Source organism: Sycon ciliatum, chromosome 5, assembly GCF_964019385.1.
Source record: "Sycon ciliatum chromosome 5, ocSycCili1.1, whole genome shotgun sequence".
Classification (NCBI taxonomy): Eukaryota; Metazoa; Porifera; class Calcarea; order Leucosolenida; family Sycettidae; genus Sycon; species Sycon ciliatum.
The window spans coordinates 32738742-32747738 of record NC_088647.1 but is presented as its reverse complement, the minus strand read 5'-3'; the positions used below and the strand labels follow the sequence as shown (position 1 = coordinate 32747738).

The window sequence follows — 8997 nt, the reverse complement described above, 5'->3', positions numbered from 1 at the left end:
GTTTTTCAATCGTTGTCGTGTAAACGAGGCCTTAGTTGTTAATTATTCGATGAAGTGAAATATACTGTGGAAAAGAAAAGAGTTGTCCTCGTGCCGTGTGGTCGTTCGATCCTGACAATTTAGAGAATCTCAGAGGGTTCACAACACCTGCATTTGGGCGTAAAAGCTCCCAGTGTACTGCGCGCTGGAGTCACGTGGTGCAAGGGCCTGCCGCGATGCAGGCGTAATCTGCTCACATCCGCCAGAGACTTGCAGCGATTCTTCTTTCCCCTGGCGCACCTTTTTCCAAATGCGGTAAGGATTTGATACCCACTTTCATTGTAAAGCAGTTAACGTTAGCTTTTTCAAGTGTGAGGACACTGGCCTCGAGTGGAGGTTGTCTCCTAATTCAAACTTATACGACTCGGCTTGTGAGTCATGCACTGCGTGAAGAATATGTGCTGATAAACCTGCTTCTAGTCTGAATGCATATAAAGATTGGATATTCATTCTCCAGATGCCGGCCCAACAGATAAATTAAAGGTGTTGGGACGTGATCGCACCAGTTAGGAATGATGTAATCGAGCATACTTCTGAAGTATATATTATTATATGATAATTATACATGCGTTTTTGTGTGTGTGTGTGTGTGTGTGTGTTTGTGTGTGCCGGTGGGTGTGAGTGTGCTTAGACATGATGTGCATTTGTGTGTGTTTGTACGTATGAATATTAGAAATCCGTGAGACCTGGCAAAACCATCGATCAGTGGGACTTCAGCGACATTTTGAGTAGGGGTGAAAGTTGTCATTGAGATCCCGAGTTCGAGTACTCTGATTTTCTTCAATCGAATATTCGAGTATTCTTCATCTCCTATAAATTGCACACCGAGGGCCTTAAAATCACATGATACAACCCTGCTTGAACCGAGTGGCTGCCATTTTTCTCTGGTATATTGGTTGCAGGGTCATTTGGGCTCTCTCTACTCGTGAACAAACGTTCACCACACAGTCTGCACATCAATATCTGCCGACTGCTGCTCTGAAACTGCAGATTTCTGTGGTAAATGCATGTACCACGTATGAACGAGTACTCTGATTTATTCCGAGTACGATTATTTCAGAAAAAAACGAGCGAGTACTCGAGTATTCGGTATAATTGTTTCACCCCTAATTTTGAGAAAAGCAGACGCTTGTGGAAGCTGATGGAAGGTGTCGCCGACTCCAAAATTCAAATACATTGACGATCGTGAAATACTAAAATAATTCTCAACAAGAAGTCGATCGACCTATGTGCCTGTATTCAACACGTAGCTACAGCGCAATGACTTCTACTCACCCTGTTTCAGTGTTGTGTGTACATGTATGTTCACATGACGTGAGCCAGTCAAGTGTCAGTCACACTCCGTCGGCAGGAAGCGCGAAGTCCAGCAACAATACAACATTTAACAAGTCGAAACGACTTGTTTAATGTTGTATTGTTGTGTTGGCAGCCACCTTCTTTGACGTGACTCCCCAAAATAAGGAAGAAAAAAGTTTGAGATGAAGAGGAAGAGATCAGCTGGCTTAGTTTTTCTCCACCTCTATCCTAATTACATCAGTCCCCGATTTCATTTCTTACTGCTTTCTATCTGCATTCGCCACCTTTTCATTGGGCAGATCTGCCCGTTTGGTTTGCGAATTAAAATAAACACAGCAACAACAACAACAACAACAACAAGATAGGTTGGGATTTAAATCCACAACTTCATGGTCAGCAGACAGCATTCAGAACCACAAGGCCAAAAAGGCAAAGATAAATCGTCGTTTTTTGATGAAAATCGCTACTGTCTTCCTGGGCAAAGTCCAAACCAGGGAAAAAGGCAAGAAACCTGGCCGAAATCCTTAACTCCTTAATGATCCTATGCTATCGCACGCATCTTTACCAACACCAACCACCCAATATGCAGACGACACTACAATCCATGACACCAAGAGTACATAACCCCCAGTTATGTACTTTTGGTGTCACGGTCCTCACGGAACAAAGAACCACAGGACCATCAAAGAATCTGCTCTGATCGGTCCCCCACCGGTGGGGGCGGCCAAAACCCTAGAGCAATGGCTTCAGCTACAATAGATGCACGAGCATGAGCAGCTGCTGGGACAGCGCAGGAGGTAACAGCAGCAGCAGCTATGACTCTTTATCACAGCACCTGCTGAACCACATGGTCACAAACACAAAACCACAAAAAACACAAAACACAGGGACAGCAGGAACACTGCTGCCACTGTGCCAGCTTTTTCATACAGCCAAAATTCTCCATTGACTACACGGTCAATCCCTTGACTTGGCGGCGCTCCACATCCGTTTCCAGAATGCGAATGTCCAGACCAAGTGACTCAAACCAAAACAATGCATGGGGTGGTCGTCGCCTGTTGGGAATTCCCTTGTGAAACAAGAATAAATAATAATATACGACGCCACGTGGAATTGTCGTCAAACGGACGATCACGAAAAACAGCCCAAGAACAACCCTACTTTATTCTTGATATCCTTGAGATTTCGTAGAAGTCCGGTCATTCACCGATTGGGCAGCGGAAATCCATCCTGCCCGTCCATTCGAACGACCGGGGCATAAAAATGTCATATCAATGTCTCTCTCGTTGACAGCAACACAATGTGTCGCATAATGTTCACTGCGCCAAGTGTCGTACCCGGTCTGCCCGGGGTTTGTTGTTGTTGTTGTATACTATATTTATAGTGGAAATCAAAACAGGCATAATGACTAATAACATTGGTCCACTGTGAATAAAATTTTAAAGGGTAATGTGGAAAATACAGATGGGAAAAAAGAAAGAAAAGAAAACGGAAGGTTGGTTGTCACGAACAGATATCAATCCAGTGAGCTATGGAAAACCTACGTAGCTGATAATAATACTGCAAAGCTTGAGATTTGAATCCAAACACCTATTTGAAGTTCTATTTTGAACATTTTGCTGCTGATGGCAATCTATTCCACATACTGGCTCCAACGTGCATTAGGCGCTTAGCAGAACGAGCAGTGCTAGCAGGTGGGACCACAAGAAAGTTGCTTTGGCCTTCTCGAGTGCGAGTTGAGGGCGGGACAGCAAAGAAGGACTGAAATAGGGTGCTACAGGCATCCTGCAAACATCACCAGATGAAACAAAAGAAATTCAAGTGCACAGAAACCTGTAGATCACATACATGTACATGCGTTCGATTTAGCAGTTTTTAGTTGGACCCAGAGCTGCGATTCGACATAAACTAACTTACTTAACTCACAAAACCATGCAGTGGTGGCCACTTGGAGAGAGTCCACCAACAGAATTACCCTTACGCACGCACGCACATATACATAGACATACACACATACATACACACACCCAGGCACATGCACTCACACACACACACACACACACACACACACGCACACACACACATACGCACACACCATCACACACACACACACACACACACACACACACACACACACACACAGGTACATGCACTGACACCAGCGTTTGGGTTTACTCACATCTTCCAAGACGGTAACTTAGAAGCTGGAGTGCACGCTGTGTTCAGCTGGAGTCCTCATAACAATTATACTAGTAGCCACTGCACCACTAAGTCTTGTTTCTCCGCTGCGGGTGAGCCCCTTATGCAGATGTACATGTAAATGTACGTGGAGAAATTTGGGATCTTTGTCTTTATGTAGGGAAATTTTCTGTCTAGCACATTACTTTTCTTATTATCCGCAAATATGTAAATATTAATTTAATCGCAGTGAAGAGACCGTTTTTGGAGTTTGGAGTTGAGAAGTGTGGTTTCCTAAACTAGCACATTACTTTCAATTTTTTCGCTGTTGCTTGTACTTTGAAGTACAATAAATGCCATCCATTCATCCACCTGTCCCTTGAATCTTTGCGTGATGGCGTTATAGCAGAGTTGAGAGTCACCAGTATTTAGGGTGCAGTCAGCAGTGCAACAACCTAACCGAACAGGCGAGGTGGAGAAGAGCGTTTTACTATTGCGTTGAAAAGAATTAACGTAGTGGACATTGAACGTTGAAGGAAGCAAACATTTCAAATCGACATTCATCAGTACACCTGACCGCAAATGTGCAGTTACACGCCTATAGTCCTCGGCTGCAAATACAAATTAGTCACACAAGAACGCATTGAAACCGTGAAGAGTAGAAGGAACGACAGACAGCCCAAGTTAAGACGATGTAACTGCAGAGACAAAAACACAATGCCCAATGGACGGCAACTGCCAAATCAGCTCTTTTTTTATTTTATTTTTTATACGAAAGTCCACTTATATTCCCGAATATGTGCGAGAAGTGGTGGCGGGGCCAGGCTGCTCAGCCGACCTCAAAGGTCTCGGCGTCTACGCAGACAAAGCGCGCCATAATGCAGTAAAACCATGAAGAGGGGAGGAAGAGGGGAAATGAATAATAGTGAGAAACAAGGACAATGGGTAGATGGTCGTGAGTGAAAGATAACGTCACATTGTGGTAAGGGGGGGGGGGGAGGATGCTAGTGAGGCACTGGTCTAAACCGTTTCATAGGGCGTCGGTGGCTGCTTGCCAGTTCAGGTGCAGCAGATACTTGTTGCATTTTTCCTTGAATGATTGGAGCTGGCTGGGTTGCCGCCGTGCTGGTAGAATGGTCGCTGGTAGGCTGTTCCACAAGGGAATAATGCAGTCTGGGTAGGAACCCTGGAGGCTGCTACGAATGCGCACGGGCAGCGTCGACTTGAGCTGGAGCGGGTGGCAATGGGCAGTCTCCGTGGCTAACCTAGTGGATCGACCACCCACTGGGCGGGGATTGGCTGGAGGTGGGAGGATGGGCTTCAGGGGGCTTGTTGTTGGAAGGTAAGACAGCTTGAACGTGAACGAAAGCACAGCAACCAGTCGGCGGTGTTTCAGGCTGGGGAGCCAGGTGCCTGGGCCAATCACCTTCAGTGCCTTGTGCTGGATTTTGTCCAGTCTGGATGTACCTGACCCCCTCCACACCAGGCAGCAGTGTCCATTGTTGGCCGCACGAAGCCTTTGTAGACTGCCGTGAGTAGTAAGTGCGGGGCAGGTTCTGGCACACTTTTTGACCTTTGACCTTTGGTCCAAATAAGGCACACTGTGTCGGTCGTGCTGGGTCTGGCCCCGGGATCCCCCAGAGTTTGACCTTTGACCCCTGGCATGCCATAAATGTCATTCTTAAGGTTCTTTTCGCCATAGATGGCGAACGTGCACTTGTGCACGTTCGGTGCATTCGCACCGGGTAGTAGTAAAATACGTACTATCCCCTGATTTGCACATCGTAGATGTGCATTGCATGCAGTGAATGACATATTGCGCATGCGTGCATACGCACGCGGAGCGTGTGACCTTCAGTGGTCCTATGCGTGTGGAAAAGACGCAGTGCAACACAAGGTGTACTAGTACACGTGTCATTATACTACTCCCTGATTCGCACTTCGTAGATGTGCAGCAAACAAGCTCACGTTCCGTGCATTCGTTTTATTTGCACATCGTAGATGTGCACTGATTGACAAGTTGCCCATGCAGAGCATGCCTAATCGGCTTTTCGATCGGTTAAGAGAATGTTCAAATTCGGCCATATTATGAGCCCCAAGATCAGAACTCGGCTCAACGTAGTACTTGAAGTCACCGTTCCCATTACGTCATGTACATTTACACACACTCTGTTGAAGCACTGAAACATCGGTTTTCGGCGAATTCAACAAGCGAAATTTGAAAATTCGGCGAAAAGATGGGTGATTTCTTCAAAACCACTTTCTTCGGCGAATTTTTCGGCCGGCTGATTTGGGAAATGCCTACTATCAATGCAGGTGCATTAGATGCATATTTCTATTTTGATCGGGATACAGTAAGAATCAACCGGCTACGCCCGGAGTATCATGCATCAAAACAATTATTGAAGGGGTGTCACAGTGAAGCAGTGTTGCTACGCACCGCAAATCCCCTCTGCACTGCACCGAATCTATACTGGAGAATCCAGAGTGACCAGCAAAGAGTCACAACCCGCACGTATCCAGTCACACTAAGGCATATCCACCATTCCCCACATATTCACTGTAACAAAACACAATACTGTTTACTATAATGCACTTTTATTTAAATGGACTTGGATGAGTCTGTAGAAGAGAACACAATGCACGCACACGCATGCATGCGCGGGCACACACACACACACACACACACATCTAGGTTATAGTGCTATACACATATCTAGGGTTTAGGAAGCACGAGAATGTGTCGAAGCACCCACACATACCCCTTCATGCAGTGTACTTCAGTAGCCCAACACATTACGACTGCACAGGACCATCACAAAACACATTACGACTGCACTGTTACTACACTACACACACAGTTACTACACTACGCCTGTTACAAGTACTTACAAATAATTTTGAAACAAATGGCACATCCCGAAGACGGCAGGTCCAGACCTTCATACATCATCATCATCTGTAAAACCAAGCATGAGCGCACACAAACACTATTAGTGTCACGAATACGGAAGCAGGGTATTAAAGACAAGAGGATACGAAACAAGTAAGTATCGCTATAACGAGGGGGATAAGTATACATGTAGACAGAGCAGTGCTTACTTACAGGGTCCTAATACGCTCCACGGCGTCCCGGTAGTCGAACTGCAACAGCAGCCCGACCTGCCGGCCCTCCCAGTAACGGGTTAGATGGGCCGCACCCGCCAGGTGTGCGGCCACGGCTGGGCCTCCCACCAGCCTTTCTCCACTGTAAAAACGAAAGAAACCGCAGAAAGCACAGTGTCATAGAGCTCTTTTGTTGGGGGAGAGAGCTAGGAGCACTGCACACTTACCATTTGTCACAATATATGATGAGAAAGAGGCGGCGCTTGACGCACCGCCTCAGGTGCTGGAATAGGGGTATTACCCCTGACATTCGAACGCTACAGTGACAAGTGAAAGCCATTTGGACTGTAATGATACTGAAGTGAAGGTGTGAACCGCAAAGCAAGACCTTTACCTTCTTCCTGTCGAATTCGCTCCCCAGCTGCATACCGACATCATCCGCTAAAACCCAATCATACCAAGTAACGCAAAGGTCATCAGTTGACCTTTTGGACTTTTCAACTCTTATCCAAAACCACCAAGAGGAAAAAACCAGGATGAAGAAGACGTCAGATGTAGAAGCGTTTGTGGAGGAGTTGTTACATTATTCTCAGTAAATAGATATGGCTGATACATTCGGTGTAGACGTGGACGACCGGTCGTGGTCTCTCACCACGGGTCCTTTACTAATAGAAAGGCGGACGCCAATAAGAACTGTTGTGGAGGTGGCAGATCAAAACGCGCAGCAAGAAATTTGGCACGTCGATGGTAGACTCCATCGGGAGGACGGACCAGCTCTTGTTGATAGTAGGGGAGTGTCCGCCTGGTGCTATGAAGGTCGCCTTCATCGCGTTAATGAACGGGCTTGGATAGGACGGGGTAGCATCGAGTACTACCTCAACGGCGCCTAGAGCCGGCGGTCCTGCAGCCAGTTATTGTGACGCCACATGCTGTATTCTACGGTGGTATCACCAAGGAAGGCTCCACAGGGAGAATGCGCCAGCGGTTATATACAGGGAAGGTAACAATCGTGTACGGGAGTGGTACCGATACAACCTTCGGCATAGGGAAGATGGACCTGCTTTCATCTCTCAGGAGGAGGAGGGTGTCTATCAGTGGTACCTCAACGGGGTGTATTACGGTGACCACCATCAAGACCAGGCAATACACCCCATGGAGCTGCAGTACATCAATGTAGTGCCTACTAAGGTAGACTCGTCAGCAATAAGTCATGAGTCCAGTTGTGTGATTTGTCAGGATGCCCTGGATCGTCCTCTATCCAAGTTGGAGTGTGGTCATGAATTTCACTTCCACTGTATCAAGGAGTGGATCAGTTCTGCCCCCAGCCCTACTTGCCTAACCTGCCGCTACTCCATGACTGCTGAGGACTTGGTTGAGTTCTTGTAGTAATACATGACACAGCTGCATGTAGGCGACTACGAATGACCAGTCATGTGCTACAGACGGACACGGACACGCCACCCTAAGTAGCCATGAGCGTCTCTTTGGACAAGGGCAACAAAGCACCCCGTGGGCGGCCAAGGTTGACACTAGCCACAAGTCTGCTCGCTCAGTTGAATAAGCTGGGTGTGCCCATGAAGACCATGGAAGACCTTTCCAGGTGCCGGCAACAAGCAGAGGACAAGACAGACTGGAAGAAACTGTGCAGCTCGACACTCGAGGACAAATCAGTATCAGCAGCTACTACACCTTGCTGATGATGCTCACAAGACAGAAGTGGGAAAAACACTGAATTTCTTTATTTAGTGCTCAACTACGCGAAATGTGTTATTATTATTATACATGTTCAACTGTACTCAGTCTGGCTGACTGCCATTCTCTACCACACATTACCGGACACTGTTGTGGGTGTCGTCGTTATCGTCGTCGTTGTTGATGTTGTTGTTGTGGGTTGTTGTCGTCGTTATCGTCGTCGTTGTTGATTTTATTGGTGGCTGTTGTTGTCGGTTGTTGTCGGTTGTTGTCGTTGTTTGTTGTTGGTTGTTGTTGGTTATTGTTGGTTGTTGTTGGTTGTTGTTGGGTGTAATTGTTGGTTGTTGTTGGTTGTTGTCGGTTGTTGTCAGGTGTTGTTGGCTGTTGTTGGTTGTTGTTGTCGGTTGTTGTCGGTTGTTGGGTGTTGTTGTCGGTTGTTGGGTGTTCTTGTTGGTTGTTGTTGGTTGTTGTTGGTTGTTGTCGGTTGTTGGTTGTTGTTGGTTGTTGTTGTTGGCTGTTGTTGGTTGTTGTTGGATGTTGTTGTCGGTTGTTGTCGGTTGCTGGTTGTTGTTGTTGGTTGTAGTTGGTTGTTGTCGGTTGTTGTTGTTTGTTGTCGGTTGTTGTCGGTTGTTGTCGGTTGTTGTTGGTTATTGTTGGTTGTTGTTGGTTGTTGTTGTTGTGTGTTGT

The 8997-nt window shown here is 46.6% G+C and overlaps 1 long non-coding RNA gene across 1 annotated transcript; it reads right to left on the bottom strand.

The window, feature by feature from the left end:
- Nucleotides 1-6094: 6094 nt before the first annotated feature.
- Nucleotides 6095-7027, bottom strand: LOC135816726 (uncharacterized). The gene is made up of 4 exons (XR_010553474.1): nucleotides 6846-7027; nucleotides 6620-6760; nucleotides 6406-6472; nucleotides 6095-6135 (listed from the first exon to the last, which is right to left on the bottom strand). It is a non-coding gene; the product is annotated as an uncharacterized LOC135816726 (long non-coding RNA).
- Nucleotides 7028-8997: the final 1970 nt, after the last annotated feature.